Source organism: Pteropus medius, unplaced genomic scaffold, assembly GCF_902729225.1.
Source record: "Pteropus medius unplaced genomic scaffold, Ma_sr-lr_union100, whole genome shotgun sequence".
Classification (NCBI taxonomy): Eukaryota; Metazoa; Chordata; class Mammalia; order Chiroptera; family Pteropodidae; genus Pteropus; species Pteropus medius.
In genome coordinates this window covers 569,642-587,632 of record NW_024352839.1, presented here as the reverse complement: position 1 = coordinate 587,632, position 17,991 = coordinate 569,642, and positions in this window count along the sequence as shown.

Below are 17,991 nucleotides of genomic sequence, written 5' to 3'. Positions count from 1 at the left end.
GGAGGGGACAGTGGAGGTAACGCTGATAGGGACCAGGGAGAAGGGGGAGATTTGGGGAATATGCCAGGGCCAGTGTGGGACTTCATGGATGTGGGAGGTTCCAAGGACATCCAAGGGGGTGGCAGCCAGGAAGCCTCAGGACCCTTGGTCTGAAGCAGGAGCTGGGGACAGAAATGAGGGCTCTGTCAGCAGTGATGGGAAACTGAGGCCACCAGTGTGGTGAGACAGCCTCTGAGACTTTCTATGTTTAAGGGACCAGGAGAAAACTAGGCTGAAAAACAAAGACTAAACAGGAACAGCAGGTGGAGGGACAGAGTGAAGCAAACCAGGCAACTCGGACCCAAGTGATTATCGTGTTTAAGGCTACAGTGAGAGCAGTGTTAGGGGTCCAGGGGGACGGGTGCCAGACTCAACGATTTGAGTAGGAGGTAAGAGGAAGTCGGGAGTGTAGACCTGGGATTCTGTGGGCCTAGAGCCTGGCGCAGGTTGACCTGGATTTTCTGCCACACGTATCTCCAGGGCTGGTCCTCACTCTGTCTTGGACTTCCCTGGACCCCTACCCAGGCACCAAGAGGTTTGGAGGACCAAACCCTGGGCCTTGGAAATGGCAGCTTCTCTGGAGATTCAGGAATGAGATCAGCGGTGAGAGGAATAGCACTTCTCGACCTCAGGCTACCTCTAGTGGTGGGTCCAGAGGCAGAGATGTGGAGGGAACTTGGGTCCTGTCAGTCTTCTCTGCAGTGATGCTGGTGTGAGGAGCATGGAGAAGAGGATCCGAGACTGGAGTGGCCATTCTCATGATGGGGTGCACGTGACTTGTCCTTGTGGGATAACATCCTAGATTCTGCTTGAGCTTTCTTGGTGGATGTAGGCCTTGAAAATGATCTTCCATTGGCCATGGGAACAACCTGAGTCCCAGGGACCGGGTATGACTCCGGGTCCTCCAGCAGCATCATGAGGTCCTTCCTCTTATTGTTACCCTCTGGTGGCTGAGGTCAGGAGAAGCCATCAGGGACAGTGAAAAGGAGAAAAGGCCTAGGGAGGGGAAGGTTTGGATACCTAGAGTCAGCTATAAAATATCAGTTTCTGCCATGAGGGGCAGCCAGAGCATACTGTTCCTCAGTGCTCTGTTTTAAAATATTTATTGTGTGCCTCCTTGTGCTATGTGCTGGGGATTCAATAATGAACAGATACAGGACTGTCCTGCCCTTACATACCTCACCGTTTGGTGAAGAAACAAATGTTAAATAATCACACGAGCAGGTGTAAAGTATCTGGTGACAAATGGGGCCATACAGGAGAGATACATGGAACTGTGAGATCCTGTAACCAGAGTACCAGACCCAGGAAGAGAAGTTAAGGAAGGCTTCCTGGAGGAAGTGATACCCCAGCTCAGATCTGAAGGATACTCAGGTTGGAGTTAACTACACAGGGAATGGAAAGGGCATTCCATGCAAATAGAACAGCATGTAGTGAAGTCCCAGGGCTGAGGAATGCATGGTAAGTAAAAGGGACTGAAAGAAGCCAAGGGACAGAAGAAATATGAGAAAAAGGAAGTGATGCCGTGTGGAGGCTGGAGAGTAAGAAGGGAACAGATGATGCAGGCCCCTGTAAGCCATTGGGAGGAATCTGGATTTTATTCTAAGTGGCATGAGAAGCCATTGGAGGGTTTTGAGCAGCTGAGGAGAGTTGTGCTCCCTGATCCTAAAGAAGCCCCAGTAGTAGATCGGTTTGCATGTGGGGGACAAAAGTGAAGCAGGGAGACCAGAGAGGCTATTGCAATGGTCCAGGCAGAAGGTTAACCTGGCCCAGGTTGGGGCCTGAGTGGATAGACTGGAGAGAGATTTGAGACTACCTCACCAAGGACCTTCATCCCCTATGCAGAGGGGTACATTGTGGACCACTATTCAACTACCTGGTCCTCAGGCAAGATTACACAGACTAGAGAAGAAGAGTCGCGGGGCCCTGGTATGTGCTATCCAAAGATCCATCCCTTAGATGGGGGAGCTGACCTCTCTATAGCATAAGAATTAATGACCTTTTCTAGGTTCAAGTACCAGGCAAACAGTGGACCGACAGTGCAAGGCAGAGGCTGTGGCTGATTGCGGGGAATGTGGACACAGGAAATGGAGACACACACCCAGTGGTAGCTTATTACATGTTTGGAAGCAGGTTGGGTAGGAGGAGGTATGTGGGGGCAGGCTGGTCCCTCTAGCATGGACCCGCACTACCTCCCCACAAGACGCCTGGACTATCTCCCACCCCCATGCAGAAACAATATGACTGTGGACAAATGGTCACATGTATCTAGAATTTAAAGTTAAAATGTAGCTTGTCCAACACTACCCAGCCGAGTCACTAATATCTTGAGCTCAGGGAGTGCTACTCCTCCCCCATCTGGCTTTGAGAATGCCTTGTACATTTTTGACACCAACTTTCCTGGTGTCAAAGCACCAGGTTACTAATGCATTCTTTTTTAAGTGATTAGTCCTGATACCAGGACTCTCTGTCTGCGTGCTGCCTGATCCAACCCGTGTGTCTGGGCATGGCTGATCCAACAACACAGGCCATGTGTCCAGGCATATCTGGGAGCCCTTGCAAGGCCTCAGCTCAGGCCAAGCTTTTGCAGCTCTTTACATGGGCCCTTATCAGGTAAAGGGGTCCATCCAATGAGGAGGTTTCTCTTCTCGGTTGAGAAGAGAAATATGGCTCTTGCCTTTGTTTCCTCCCTGGTGCCTTTGCCCTTTTATGTCTCACAGAAGCAAGGATAGGTATCAGTGCTTGGTGTTGCCCTGACGTGTTAGAGTGATGCTGGGAACGTAGTGGCAACAAACACAACCCCAGACTCTGCCTTCACAGAGCTCTAGTCCAGTAGAGGAAATAGATACTCCCTGAACAATGCAGCCCAGAGTGGTCAGTGCTGGGATGGGGAAAGCACAAGAATGAATAGGGCTTATTTAAACCCAAAGGACTTTGGGGGTCCAGATGGGGCTCCTAACTGAGCCTGGGATGGGAAATGGGAAGAGTCCATGGTTTCCTGAAGGCAGAGCCAGCTTCATAGGAGTGTGACCTGTGCAGTTGCAGAGAGCCCCACTTTTAGAAGGCCTCTGTGCTTGGTTGAATGCCCTGCTGTCACCATCATGAAATTCTTAATAATTTTTGAACAAGGGACTCCAGATTTTCATTTTGCATTGGGTCCTGCACACTTGAAGGATATACAAAGGAAGCCAGGAGAAAAGGGGGTCTTCCAAGGAGATAAAACGTCATGTGCAAAAGAAAGGAGGAGAGAAGATTGTGCATTTGAAGAGCTGGCCAAAGTTCCACGTAGCTGGAGCGCAGCATGGGAGAAGGGGGATGGTGACGGGTGAGGTCACAAAGTGGGCAGATGCCAACTGCCAGACTGAGGAGCTGCGACTCCATGCCAAAGGCAGTGGGGAGCCATGAGAAAGGACAGGGTCAGGTTTGGACTTTAGAAGAATCCATCTGGCCACAGTGGGGGAAGGTGCCTGGGGTCACATGGCAAAGAATAAGTTTGAGGTAAGAGGCTTGGTTGCCTGTGAAGGGGGTTGGGAGTGTCTGGCTCTTGTGTGCAGGGTTGTGAAGAACCTTGAATGCTTGGGTGACGGATATCCCAATGCAGGAGACTGGCTGGGGAGACCCCAAAGCCACAGGATGAACCCACAGCTTCCTTTTCTCTTGAAGATTTCCACTATTGACGGTGGGAGAGGGGTGTACAAGAGTAGGTTAAAGGGTGTCACCGGTAAGTACTTGAAAATCTTTTTATATGAGAACTCACATGGATTGACTGATGGAGATGAATGCAAAATTGGCAAGAATTTAGAGCGTAAATGTGAGACTTCAAAGAATTTTATTCTGGGTATATTCTGGCTTCAGCTCTGTGGAACCCTTCTCCCTAGTCCTCTGGATAAAATACTGGTTCTTTAGGAACCTCCTCTTCATCCACAGCCCTAAATACTGTGGCCCCAGGGCTAGAACTGTCTCCCTTCTTGCTTTACCACTCACCTGGAGCATCGCCTTCCCCACATGCCCCACTGCCTCCATTTTCTTTCTCTGCTTATGACCTTGACATCCCTGTCCCCAGCACTGGCCCCTCTCCTAACCCTTCAGGCCTCCCACACCCACTGGGTCCCTCTTTGGCCTTAGCATCTTCCCAAACCTGCTCCTCTTCCCGGATCCTGTCTCAGGGCAAGGATCAGCCTCCTGAGCATCCCCCCACCTACTCTCCTTCCCTTCTCTGGCCTCATCCTGTTCTACCTCTGACCTCACCCACCTGGGTCCCTGCATCTCCTCCCCTGGATGCCTGGCCTCAGGCTGGAAGTAACTGCTCCCTGAAAAGCCCACACTTTTATACTCCCAGACCTTCCCTCACGTTGTTCCCTGTGCCCTCTGTGGAGCCTTCCCTCATCCCTTCTGCTTGTGACAAAGAGCTTGGGGAGGATCTGAAGCAGGTGAGAAATGAAACTATTGAAAGAAAGTTGGTTCCTTCTTGAATTCTCCGCTACTCCCCCTACCAAAGTCAAGGGTTCTGGGGGAGAAGAGGGCTAGGAGTGCAGGCTTCTAGGACCTAGGGGAGGAGGCGGCTCGCAAGTATATCCAAGGTCCTTTGCCTCTACCTGTCTGGAACCAGCCTTATCCTTTATCCTGGGTCCTCCATGGAGGGTGACACTTCATTGTTCTCCAGCTCAGACCTTTCTGAGAGGATGGGAGTGATATGGAAGCCATTGTCTTCCCTTGGGGAGTTCCACCCCAAATCCTCCAAATCCTTCAGACCTCCCCATCCAGCAGATGGTGTCCTCTCCTGTCTCTGCCTCCAGTCACTTCCACGACCTAGGAGTTCAGGTCCCCAGCCCCTCCTCCCTCAGACACAGAAGTCCAGGCTTCATTCTTCTCCTTTCTCAGAATCTAGGAGTCCTGGCTCCTCGCCCCCACCTCCACAGGACCCCCAAAGTTTCAAGCCTGAAGTCTCTCCCTCCTCAGCAGGCTCAGGAGTCTGCCCTCTTTTCTCAGGATCTACGATAATTCTTGCCTTGCCCCCTTTGACATCTTAATTCATAATTTTCTGTCTCACACTTAGACCCCTCTCCTCTCCAAACCCAACCATGTCCTTCACACTCTAAGGCCTGCTCTGAAGAAAGCTCTTTCTTATCTCTTTTGTTTTTTATGTCTCTTCCCCACTCTCTCTCTTTCTCTCCATTCCTTACCCTGTCTGTCCTCTCCACATCCATTTCTCCATCTGGCTGTAATTTTCTCATATTTTTCCTCTCTTTTAGTGTTTCTGCTCATCTCTGCCTCTCCCTTCCCCTTAACTGTCTCTCCCCTCTTCTCTCTCTGTCCCTCCTCCTTCCTCTCTGTCTCTCCACCTGCCCTTTTTCCCTACCCTGCCCACACAATTAGACCTCATTATGATCAATGTCATCAGGTCTGGCTGGAGTCAGTGCCAATGTGGACATCTGTGTGCTGACCCAGGGAGCATGCTGAGAAATAGGCCCAGGCATCTCAGACTATAAATGCCCGTACAATGTGCCTGGCCTCAGCCTGGCTACTGGCAGCTGAGACTCTCAGCCTTATTATCTTTTTCCCTGGGCTCTGAGGCTGAGCCCTTCTCTGGGATTCCCTTGTCCTCCCTTCTGGTCCTGCAGTGGGAGGGCTGGCTGGAGGGCAGACTGGCAGGCGAGATTACACTGATGAGCCACTATCTGTGCACCCCCTCCCCAGCCATGGCTGTCCTCACACCTGTCCTGCTGTGCCCTGAGTTTCCTATGCGGTGAGTGATCAGTAGGGGACACAGAAGACTGGTGAGCTGGTCTGGATCTGGATTGGTTGTTCTGGCTGGGGTTGAGGGCTGCCTGACAGGGAATTGGCCACGGTGGAGCCCCTTGGGACAGGGCCCTGGCCAGCTATGACAAGGGACTATTTGGGAAGACTTTGGGGCAAGGAATTGGCCAAACTGGTTGTGGAAAGCGGGTTGAGCAGGCCTTTCTCGGACAAAGGAAGTGGCTTTATTTTAAGCTAATATGTATATACTAGACAGTGTCCCATGGCTTTTACATATATTATCTCATCTATTCTTCCCATAGCTCTATGAAGGGGGTGCTAACACCCCTTTACAGATGAGACAACTGTAGCCCAAAGATGTATGTAGCCTCAAATCCGCCTGATTATGCTGACTCCCTTCTCTCCCCTCCTGGTTTCTTCAGGCCTCATGGCTGTGTTTGTGGGTTTCCAGGGCAGTCACTTCATCATCACAGCTTTCTTGGAGAACCAGGACTGGGAGAAGCCCAACTTCCTGCTGTGCTGTTGCCACCGCCCCTCACAGCAGTGCATGCGTGGGCGCGCCTCCCTGGACACCGCGCTAGCGCTTCCATGCTGCCTGTTAGGTCGTCTCTACATGGTGGTGACGCTGCCGCTGCACCCCCACGACCAGCACAGGAGTTTGCTGTGGTAGCCTCATGCCTCCCGTGCCAGTCATGAATGGCCTCGAGCACCCTGCCCGCGGGCCACTCGTTGTACACCTTGAGCCTGTCCAGGCGCTGCAGGTGCAGAGCGCTGAAGACCTGCCGGGCACCCGCGCTGTGCCCACTTATCCCGTCGCCTGCTGGCTGGCCACAGTTGCCTGCAAGCGGGAGACAAGGCCTGTGGCCGCGTGTCCGAACTGCTGCCCCAGGATTCCTGGGGCCACGTCTACGCGTTCCCCTGTTCGCGCCCGCAGGTCCTGGGCCCAAGACCTGTGGACATCGGTGCTCGCAGCCCAGGCAGCCTGCGCTTTGAGAGGTGAGGGTTGTGGGGCGGCGCGGAAGGGGAGCGGGCTCTGCGCTCTCGTACGCGCTGCGCTTGTGGTGGACCAGTGCGCCTGCTGTCCATGAGCTCCTCCGCCCGCCCGCAGGTGCCCTCCCGAGCTGCCGCCGCGACCCGTGGGGGCGTCGCCTACAATCCCTTCTTTGAAATCATGCCCTCAGTGGGCGCGTTCAGCCGCAGCTTGGCGCTCATGCGCAGCAGGGTTTCTCCAATGTGGCGGTGCTTGTAACGCGCGAGCTCACCCCGCGGCTCCTGGACCGGCGGCTGCTGTCCCTATCCGACCTGCTATGGAGCCTCATTCCCCCGGCTCCGAGCCGCGTCAGGGGCAGCATTCTGGCCAAAGCCCAGCCCGAGCTCAGAGATTAGCCTAGAGAGAGGTGGTAGATAGGCCGAGGCGCAGACGCAGGCGCAGTGCTGTGCACCATCTGGAGGTGGGCAGGACTCCCATGAGACGCGCTTAGCTTCGGCACTGCTTACAGCGCTGGCTTCGAAACCCAGGCTGTGGGGCAGCCGATGGTGGATGAGCAGCCCTGGGCCCAAGAGAGTCGTGAGGTGGGCTGGTGATGGGATGGATTCCTGAGGATCAGGGTAGAGGAACATATAACACTACATTCGATTGCTCACAGAGCAGCCAGAGAGACGTTTTTTAAATGCAAGTCACTTCCTTCCTCCACTCAAAATCCTCCCGTGCAATCTTTCCACCTCACTCTTAGCAAAAGCAAAGTCAGTACAGTGTTTTATGAGGTCCCATGCAATCTGCTCCCGCTACCTCTCCGATCTCATCTCCTCTCGCTGTTAACCTTCTTTACTCTATTCCAACCACACTGTCCACTTTATTCTCCTTGCTCCAGGCCCTTTGCACTGGCTGTCTCCATGATATCCTTATGGATCATTCCCTTGCCTCCTTTAACTCTTTACTTAGATGTCACCTTCTTATTGAGGCCAACCTGACCAGCCAATTTAAAATCAGAATCCCCCAACCCCTACAATCCCTAGCCCTGCCCCCTGCTTTTTTTCTTCACAGCACAGATCACTTTCCATATACTTACTTATTCTCTTTCTCTGCTACACGCTGTTCCTTGAGGGCAATATTTAAAAATTTTTAAAGTAAATGTTAAGATATACAGTTAATTGCATAATTTTTAAGTATCCAGCCTGATGAATATACATACACACCCATGTAACCATCACCTAGCTCAAACTATAGAACATTCCCGTCATCTCCATTAGCTCTATGAGGTCAGATTTTTACAAAAATACTTTGTTGACTGTTGAATCACTAGCACCTAGACAGCACCTAGCACTCAGAAAATATTTGTGGGATGAATAATGGTAATAATAATAATATAATAGTTATAATTCGTTAAATATATGCTATATCATATATCAGGTGCTGGGCTAAGAGAGGCAGTTATTGCAGAAGATCACACGCTCTTTTTCTTTATTACAGTGTAAAATGTGACCAATAGGGTGGGGGAAGGGATGAAATAATAATAGCTAATATTGAGAGCTTAACCTTTCTACTAGTCTTTGAGGTAGACTCTACAGTAAGATTGTAATAATTCCTTTTTCCTGGAGAGGAGTTGGGGGAAGGGCCAGAGCTCAAATCTTTTGCCAAGTTCATTCAGGTGGAAAGCAGCAGAGTCAGGAATCTCAGTCCACTTGCTCCCAGAGACAAGTTTCTAACCACCTTTTTGTTTCGTTTTGTTTGCACTGCCTCACAAAGACTTATAAGTAGTCCAGACTTATGAGCTGAGTGGTAAGTACTTTTACATATAATATATGCATATTATATAATGTATTCCTAACAACCACCATGGAGGCAGGTCTTTCTATTATCCCCATTTTATAGAGGAAGTGGTTGAAGGTTGAAGGTAAGACATCGCTGACCAAAGCTACACACAAGCAGGTGGCAGCTGCAAATTCAGTGTAGCTGGACACTGATCATGGTTTTGAATATATTGTACTTTGGGGCTCAGGATTTTCCCATAGCCCTGGAATTAGGAGAATCCCACCCAATCTTTTCTAGTCCTGAAAAACAGCAGGGGAGAGAAAAGTGAGGGAATACTCAGAGGGAAGCTAGGTTTCTTAAAAAATGAAGACATGGACTTCAATTCATTTATTCATAAGAGTTCAGAGCCAAGAGGCCTGAACTAAAATCCTACTACAAGCTGTGTGATCTTGGGCAAATTACTTCACCTCTCTGAACTCCTATTTTTTCTTCTGTAAAATGGGCCTCCATCTCCTAGGAACCTGACACTCCTGAGTTTCCTCATCACTTAAGGAATGTTTTTTTATGTACCAATCTGTGTTCAAGGCACTGAGGACACATCAGTGACCAAGACAGTCAAAATCCTTGTTCTACTGGTACTTCTTTTCTAGTAGAGAGAGATAAGCAATAACATACTATATAAGTTAGTTATATAGTATGTTAGAAGATGATACATGCTAAAGAGAAAAAAATTAAGCAGGGAAAGTGAGATCAGGATTTCTGAAAGTGCAGTTTTCAATAGGAGGGCCTCGCTGAGAAGATGAAACTTAAGCCAAGACTTAAAGGAGGTGAGGGAGAGAGCCATGTGGATATCTGAGAGAAGAGAATTCCAGGCAGAGGGAACAGCAAATGCCTAAAGTGGGAATCTGCCAGGCATGTTAGAGGAACAGCAAGAAGCCCAGGTGGAACTGGCAGGATTGTGGTGCAAAGCAGGGGGCGATGTATGGGGGTCACACTGTGTACAGTCATGTGACTCTTGCAGCCATTTTGGCCTTTAGGTGGGAGCCAAGATTTTGTATAGAGGAGAGATGAGATTCACTTGAGTGTTAGAAAGATCCCTGTGGCTGCCACGTGGGGCACAGGCTCTGAGGCTTGTGAAGGAAGTGCTGGGGGACCAGTATGGAGACTGCTGCAGTAATCCAGTATAGGCAGGAGATGATGGAAGATGGACCAGAGTGGAGGCAGTGAAGGAGAGTAAAAGGTGGGTTGGGAACCTTCTGTGTGGGTGGGGGCAAAAAAAAAAAAAAAAAAAAAGGAAATCATGGGTTGAGAGAAGGGAGATAGCCCCTGATCTGGAAGCTCTTGGTGGAGGCTCTTGGTAACTAGGGGAAAGACCTTTGAGTCCTGGCTGAAGGCTCTCCTATTAACTGGAAGAGGTAGGCACTCCTAGCTCCTTAGTGGAATTACTTATCTGAATTCCTGAGAGGAGGACCTCTGAGTTTTGCATAAGGACACATCTGAGTATTGGAAACAAGACGGATGGTTAGTGGATGAGATTGAGACCTCCTAGATCCCCAAAGCCCCTCGTTCCCTCAATATCCCAACATCCAACCCCTCAGCTTTCGTCCTTCACTCCTCCTCAAATGCTCAGGAATGCAGCCTTTCTGGTGACACCAAATCTTGGGTCACTCCTGCAGGTTAACAAGCAGGAACTGCCACTGCTGGCTACCCTGAGCAACAGGCAACTGAAGTTGCATTTCTGCAGCTTGGAACTCTGGGCAGAGGCAAGTCTAGAGCAAGAGCCGTCTGTACTGCACCTAGCCTATGACTGGCAGCGTGCGTTGTCTCTGCAAGTGACCTACGGCTACTGTGAGCCCACGGTGAGCCTGTGCAGCAACTTCACGGGACCTGATGATGATGTGAGCAGTCCAGACCCAGGCCTTCTTGTGCACTTGGGCCCTGTAGCTGCCTGATACCCCTTGCCCAGGCCTCTGGGCTGCTCTCTGTGCCAACCCTGCATCTCCGCCAAAGACCCTGGGGTCCTGCTCTTTCCTGGTAGCTCTGAACAGGCCCTTTAGCCACTGCCACAGTGTGTTGCCACCTATGACCTTCGAGACCATCTGCAGTGCTTGGATCTGCCCCTTCCCCAACTACTGACCTGCAATTTGCATGGCCCTTCAGGTATCTACATAATGCCTGTCAGCACCTGGGTGTAAGTGTGGACCCCTGGAGATTCCAGGCTGGCTGTCATGAATGAGCCTTAGAGGGAAAGAGCTATGGGTTTCTGGGGAAGGGGATTCTGGGACTTTGGGGTGACACTCTTTGATACTGGAGTCGATTCCTGGGGCAAGGCTCCAAGGTTCCTGGGGTGGGACAGCCTCTGGGTCTTAAAGGCAGGATTGCTGAGGCTCTGGAGACAGAGCTCCTTGGGTCTGGACGTGGAGAGTCCTCCACTACAGGGGCAGGACTTCTGGGTTCTGGGGACTGGAACACCTAGTCCGGGGGTCGGAGTCTTTGGGTCATAGAGCTGAAGACTTTTAGGCCTTGAGGCCCAGAACTACTCAGTTCTAAGAGGCAAGATTCCTGGGTTTGGTGGATGGAAAAGTCCTCTAGGCAGTGAGAAGTCCAGGGTCTGGGGTGACAGTTGTGTCCCAGGGCCAGACTTTTATGTTCTGGGGAGGGGGACAACTTCTGGTTTCTAAGGACAGAAGCTTTTTCACTCTGTGAGATGGAGATGCTGAGATGCAACTCTGGCTACAAACACAGCAGCCAGGCCTGCCAGGAGTGACTGTGGCTGCACACACTGGGATAACTGCTGGCACCGAGAGAGGCTTTGTGGGAGGGCAGGGCTGTGCGCACTCCATTGCCTCTGTCCAGCCTCAGGAGGGAACATGATCTGCACTGAGGCCGGGTGCAGGCCAAGCGAACAATGCGCTGTTGTCACATAGCCTGCACATGTGTACCAGCCAGCATGGCCACCTGCAGGGGGCCGGTAAAGGTGACTGCATCACCTTTGGCTGACACTGCTTCTGCTTCCCTGGCTCTTGCGTGTACCTGTTGAGCAGCCTTAGTTCTCAGGCACCACATGAGCTCACTGACTTTTCCACATGCTTCTGGGCACTGGTCCTGAGGGCATCCTGAACAGTTTCAGAGTGCATGTGCCTGGATGCCACCCGAGGCTGGATCCCAAGGAACCCAGTCAGGTCCTGGTGAGAAATCCTGCCCACACATACACCTAGGGACCCCACCTTATGATCTCTGACCCAGAGTCCTCACCTCCCAAACCTGATCCCCAGATCACCCTAACCTCACCCTAGGGTCATACCTGGAGTTTTTGTCCTATAGTACTGTACTGTAAATCCAGGGCTCCCATCTCCTTCCTTTTGCCCCATGACCTCTGACCAAGGGGCCTAACTTCAAAGACCCCCAAACCTAACCCCCAAATTAGAACTCAAACTTAACCCTTTAAGATCAAACTATAAGTCCAGAACCCTCTACCCCAGTCCCCCACAACTTCTTGGGGAAGAAAGAAAAGAAGTCGTGAGGCTGTTGGAAAGGCTGCATGTAAGGCATTCGCTAGGTGCCGACATAGTAAAACATTATATGCAAGAGTCCTGTTAAGGTTGGTACAATTGGCATTACCATTTGCCAGATGAGGAAACTGTGGCCCAGAGAGGTTAAGCAACTTGCCCTGGGTCACACAGCTACTAAACAGCAGAGCTGGGATTTGAACCTTGGCAATTTGGCTCCAATACATGACCATAACTACCTTATTTGCAAAACATGATTCAGAGTCTCCAGTGATTCAAACACCACTTCAACGTGGCTAATTTTCCCATCAAGGGAGAAAAGACAAAGGAAAGATAGGAACATGAGGAGAGTAGCCCCTGGGGCTGTGGGGATGAGTGAACCCACTGACCACAGAAGACAGGACCCAAACAGTGTCAATTATTTAATGTCAGCGGTTTGCTCTGGTAGTATTTTTAATTTAATATTGAATTAGTATTTTTAAATAAGAATGGCTGGACTGTGGCATCTCTTGAGAAACCAGAAGATCTGGCACCAGACCCTGCCCCATGCTCAGCCTCTACTATGAATGAAACCTGTGCAGTGAGTCCCCAGAGCCTCAGTCCAGGCTTTCAGTCTTTGCTTATCTGGGGAACTGGCCCTGCTCCTGACCAGGGTTCAGTTCCTTGGCTGTTACCCATCCCAGGGCACCAGCCCCTCCCTGCACACTTTAGTCTCTGTACTTACGGCACCAGCCTCCAACCACCCCTCCATGCCCCATCATGATCCAGACCCTCAACCTTTGTCCACCTTAAAGTGTCAGCCCTGCTCTGATGGAAGTTCAGCTCCCAGCTCTTTCTTACCCTTCCCAATTCTCAGCCCTGGTTATGGTCCAGCCCTTCAACCCTTACCTCTTTAGGGACCCAGGTCTGTTCATGGTCCAGCCCCCAAGCACTTACTCATCCCAAGCGCTCATGGATCAGCTGTGCCTGTGACCCAGAGATAGCCACATGGTCTTTCCCGGTGTGAAGGTTCTGGCTTCAGCTCTGCTCAAGTCTGAGCTTTCTAGCCCTCACCCCTGCAAGGCCCCAGATGCTGTTTCCTAGCCCCAGGGGTGTGGCTCAGGTGAGATTCCAGCAGCTACTTGCCACCAGTAACCCTCCATTCCTACTCCTTCCCACAGGCCCACTGTGCCCAGCACAGTCGCATCATACGCTGTGGGTGCCAGAGTGCCGGGGACTAGAGCCACTGCCAGGCTGTGAAGACTGTGGGCTCACTGAGGCTGCTTTAGCACTGGCCACTACCTCGAACCCAGTGCATCGCGGCAGTTCCTTCACCCTGCGACCAGCTGCTACCTTAACAGCTGGGTAGCCTGCAAACCTTGCCACGCAGCCCAGAGCGGCCCTGGCCTCTGCCTCACCTGGGGTGGACTACGATACTGCACCTTTGAGAGTACCATTTTCCACCGCTTTGGCGCCAGCACCTATTGGTTGGTGGGGAGAAGCTCTGGCAGCCAGCAGGGTGTGTGGCCCTTCGAGGTGGTGCTGGAGAAAGGCCCATGGAAGCCAGAACTACTCCTCGTGCTGCTCCGCGCATGGACACTACTCCGGCTTGGGCCATGAGCTCCCTAACACAGTCCTGTCTCCCGCCTCATTTCAGCTGCTTTGGCATCTCTTCTGGAGGGTGGGATCTCTGTTTATCGCCCCCTAATTCCCACCCCTCTCCAACATCCTCATTCCCACTCTCCCTTCTCTCTTCTCCACCAAATCATCTCTCTCCTTCCTGTTCACCTTTCAATTCCTCTCCCAACAGCTGGAGCTGCATGTCCCTGCTCCATACTGCCCAGGCTCTCTCTCCCACTTCCCTCCTCCTCTCTCTTCGCCACCCCAGCATGCCCATCCACCTGTCTCTCCCCCACCCCAATCTTCATTTCTGAGTCTTCTCCCTCACCTGGGTCTCTGTGCACACTCCCATGCTCCACAACTACCATTACTTCTTCCCAACCTCCACCCAGCGTCCCCTGACCGCCGGTCCCAGGTTGCCTACAACCCTTCTTTGTGCTTCTCTATCACCGCTGCCCTTCTTCTAGAGGTCTCCTCGTCTCTTCCTCCCCAGAATGGCCCCTCCTCCTGTCTTCAACATCCCCTTTCTTCTCTCCCCCAGATCTTTAGCCCTCCACTGCCTCCCCATCCCCCAGACCCATGGATGTCCTATAGGTCTCTCTCTTGTCTAAGAGACGTGAGTGCTCCCTCTCTCCCCTGCATGCATGCTCTCCTTCTCCTCCCCCTTGCTTTCACTTCCTCTTCTTCTCACACACCTCCCACAGTACTGCTCCCAAACTTGAATGCCTCTTCCCCTTGACTCTCCCCTCCCCCTTACTTCTGCCCATGTCTCTCCTCTCATTCCTCCAATCCCTCTACACTCTCCCCTGTTCTGGCATACTACTTCTCTAAACCTTTGCACACACTCCCTGCACCAGTCCTCCCTACTAGTCTTCTTCCTGATTCTTTCCATACCATACATCCCCCATCTCAACCTAGGCTCCCCAACTCCTGACCTTCATCATTTGGATCATGTATCACATGTGGGGCTTTCTGCCCTTAGCAATGACTGGGGCAGGGTGCTTGCCTCTGTGGTGCTCGCACTACATGGAGGCCCGTAGCTGCTTTGTAAGTCCCCTGCTAAAGAGATCCCAGAGCCCTCCCAGGATGGGGTTAGGGACAGGAGACCCAGGTCTGCTCTTAAGTTATACCATAGGTTTTAGTGAGGACCAGCAAGGATCATGCTAGAGAAACAGCACCAAACAGGACAGTCTTGCACACATTCTTGTTGGGAAAACAGATTTGCTTTTAGCTCTTAGTTAAAATGTACAGAGGACTCATTCTATATCAGGCACTGTGCTAAGACAGTGGTTCTAGAATTGTTCCTGGACTAACAGCATCTGCAATACCCCATGGCTTGTTTATAATGCATACACTTGCCCTGCCCCAGACTTACTGAATCAGAAAATCTGGAGTCAGACCTAGCAGCCTATGTTTTAACAGGTTCTGCAGGAGATTCAGATGCAAGGCTAAGTCTGAGAACCTCTATTTTACCTGCTTTAAGTCAGCTCACTCCATCTTCAGACTACTCTAAGAGATAGGGACAACTGTTGTCTTCCTTCTACAGTTGAGGAAACTGAGGCATGGGGAACTGAAGTAATCCCCAAATCTCACAGCCAGTAAGCTGCAGATTGGCCTTTCCACATGACTCCAGAATTCTCGCTCTGACCCCCTATGCTGTAGTATCTCTCCAATAACAATGTAAAAATAGTTCCAGTAATAACATGAAAAGAGCAGCTGACCTTTATTGAGTACTTGCTCAGTGCTAAGCCTTGCACCACCTCAATTAATTCTCCCTACAGCCCCATGAAGCAGGTACATTTTCTGGATGAGGGAAACCAAGAAATCAATGGTTAAGGATTTTGCCCAATGTCACATGCCTAGAAAATGACTTGGCTGGCATCTGAACATCTGTTCATTTATTTAACAAATTCTCATCAACTCTTGAGTCTCTACGTCCACATGTCTCCTCCCTGCTCCTCACGGACCCTTGGCTGAACCTTGATGTATCATTTTTGTCAATGTCCATCACTTTCTGACCCCTTTTTGCCTCTAGGTCAAATGCTCCTGGCAGGAATCCGTTTGGCTTGCTATCTAATTACAGATTGATGACCACCCCACCCCTGTCTGCATGGTCATTTGTCCAGCCCTGGCCTAATCAGCTGTGGCAGAGGTGGGGTCATGGGGACATAATGTAGCTACTATATCAGGCATTACTCTTAATGGCACGTCAGAATCTTAACTCAAACTCAGAAGAGAAAGAAAAAGGATTTGGAGCACATATAATTGCAAAGACCAAGGATATTTCTATTTTCGGGCTTAGCTAGATTAAAAATTTTCAAATGCAGTTAGAAGAAATCTGTTTCCTTCTCTGTCTTGGTCTCTCTTCTCTGTCTTGGTCTTCCCTTCCTTCCTCTGTGTCAGCTTTATTCTCAAGCAAAGTCTCCCCTGTAGCACTAAGGTTTCAGCAACTTCAGGCTGAAGATTCTACCAGCTTCAAAGCCCTCCCCAAAATGTAACACCTTTTTCCTACTGGCCCCAGCAAAAAATCCCAGGGTCACCACCCATAGGCTTTGCCTGACCAATTATTGGGGCCCAGAGGAGGGAGCAATAATCTGATTAGCCAGCCCCAAAGGACATCTGTACGCAGAGGTTCTGTACCCACCCCTGGAGCCTGGATGTGGAATCACCTCGGTCCACATGCTGAAAGTAAGGAGAATGGTTGCCAAAAAGGTGAGAAGGTTGAGCCCGCTCTCATGCCTCTCAACAACCTGGACATCCCTCCCAGTTGTGCCACAAATGAGCTGTGAGACTTGGGTGTGGGACTTAGCATGTTATGTATAACTAGAGCAACTAGGTGCTCCTAACTGCCTGCTACCTTCTACAGCCGGCTGGCCGGGCTGTGTGGGGCCTCTGGTGGTGACGCTGGCTCCCTTGACCTGCCTCTGGATACCAGATCTTGGCCCAAGGGCCCAGTCACTACCCTCTGCCACTCTCCTGCCACACCTTGGCTTTAGCATCAGTTTCCCCATGCAGCCTGCCCAAATCTTCAAGACTCCCAAACTGTGTGGATTCCTACAGGCAACAGATGGCCCCTTTGGCTGCTGCCTAGCCTATATCAGTTCCAAGCCTTTCCTCAGGATATGCCTGCAGGATGTACGTCATACCCATGGCCAGCACTTTCACCACCTCTGTGATGCCTTCATAGCCAGGAGGCTGTAATTCCCATGATGCCCCTAGAGGGGCCCCAAGCTTTGCTGTGAGTGCTCTGGTTGGACATGAGATGCAGAGCATTCAGCAGGTTGTGGGCTGGCAGAAAGAGCCCTGTCTCCTGATGGGGATCAAAGAAGTCCCAATCTGAATGGAATTGGCTGAGGAGAGTATATGCGGAGGGCATCCAAGGGAATGGGAACTGTAACTGCAAAGGTGTGGAGGTTGGAAAATATCAATGAGAAGCTACCCTGACTGAGGCAGGAGGCAACAGGATTGGAAAGGGAAACTTGAGTCCTAAGCACCCACCTTTGCCATCTTCCTGCTGCCCTGACTTGTCTACCCCAAAGCCACTACAGCATCTGTGCACAGAGCTGTGATGGGGACTGTATCCTGCCTTCTAGCCCTGCTCAGTGGTCCACCTGATGCTACAAGGGCTGTGAGTGTGACCAAGTTACACAAGGATTTTGGCTGGAATTGAGGAAGTCCCTTACTCATAGTTCCTGATAGGCCCCCATAGCTGCATAGCCATCCCTGGAACCAAGGTTCACCCATTGTTGGGGGCAGCATAGCCAGGATAGGATGGGCTTCATCTTGGATAGCACAGACTGTGTGTCCCAGGACCATTGTGGCTGCTTCCACAAATAGATGCCACATCTGTGCAAGAGAGGTCCCCAGGCCTGAACTGGTGGGTACAGCGTCTCCCAAATCCCATTTTAAGACATTCCCATAACCGCAACATATCAGTCAGCATTTTCCATTGTAACTGAAAGAAAATGACGCCAATGATCTTAAATACAACAGAGAAGCATATCTACTTCTATTTGTGTAAACAAATAGGCCTTCAGGCACAACTGGATTCAAGGCCTCAAATGATATCACTAGGACTCAGGTTTCTGTCTTTCATCCCTGCCTTTTTCTTTTCCTGTGTTAGCTTCTATATTAAATAGGGTCTAGGTCCAAATGCTACAACAGAGACTCAAAATTACAGTGGCTTAAACTTGATAGAAGCTTATTTCCCTCTCACGAACAATCCGAGTTTAACCAGTTTGATTCCTCCACATCAGGGACACGGGCTCCTTCTATCATGTGGTGCTCCCCTATGGTATTGCCCTCATCTGCCCCCACACTCTACATTCAAGCAAG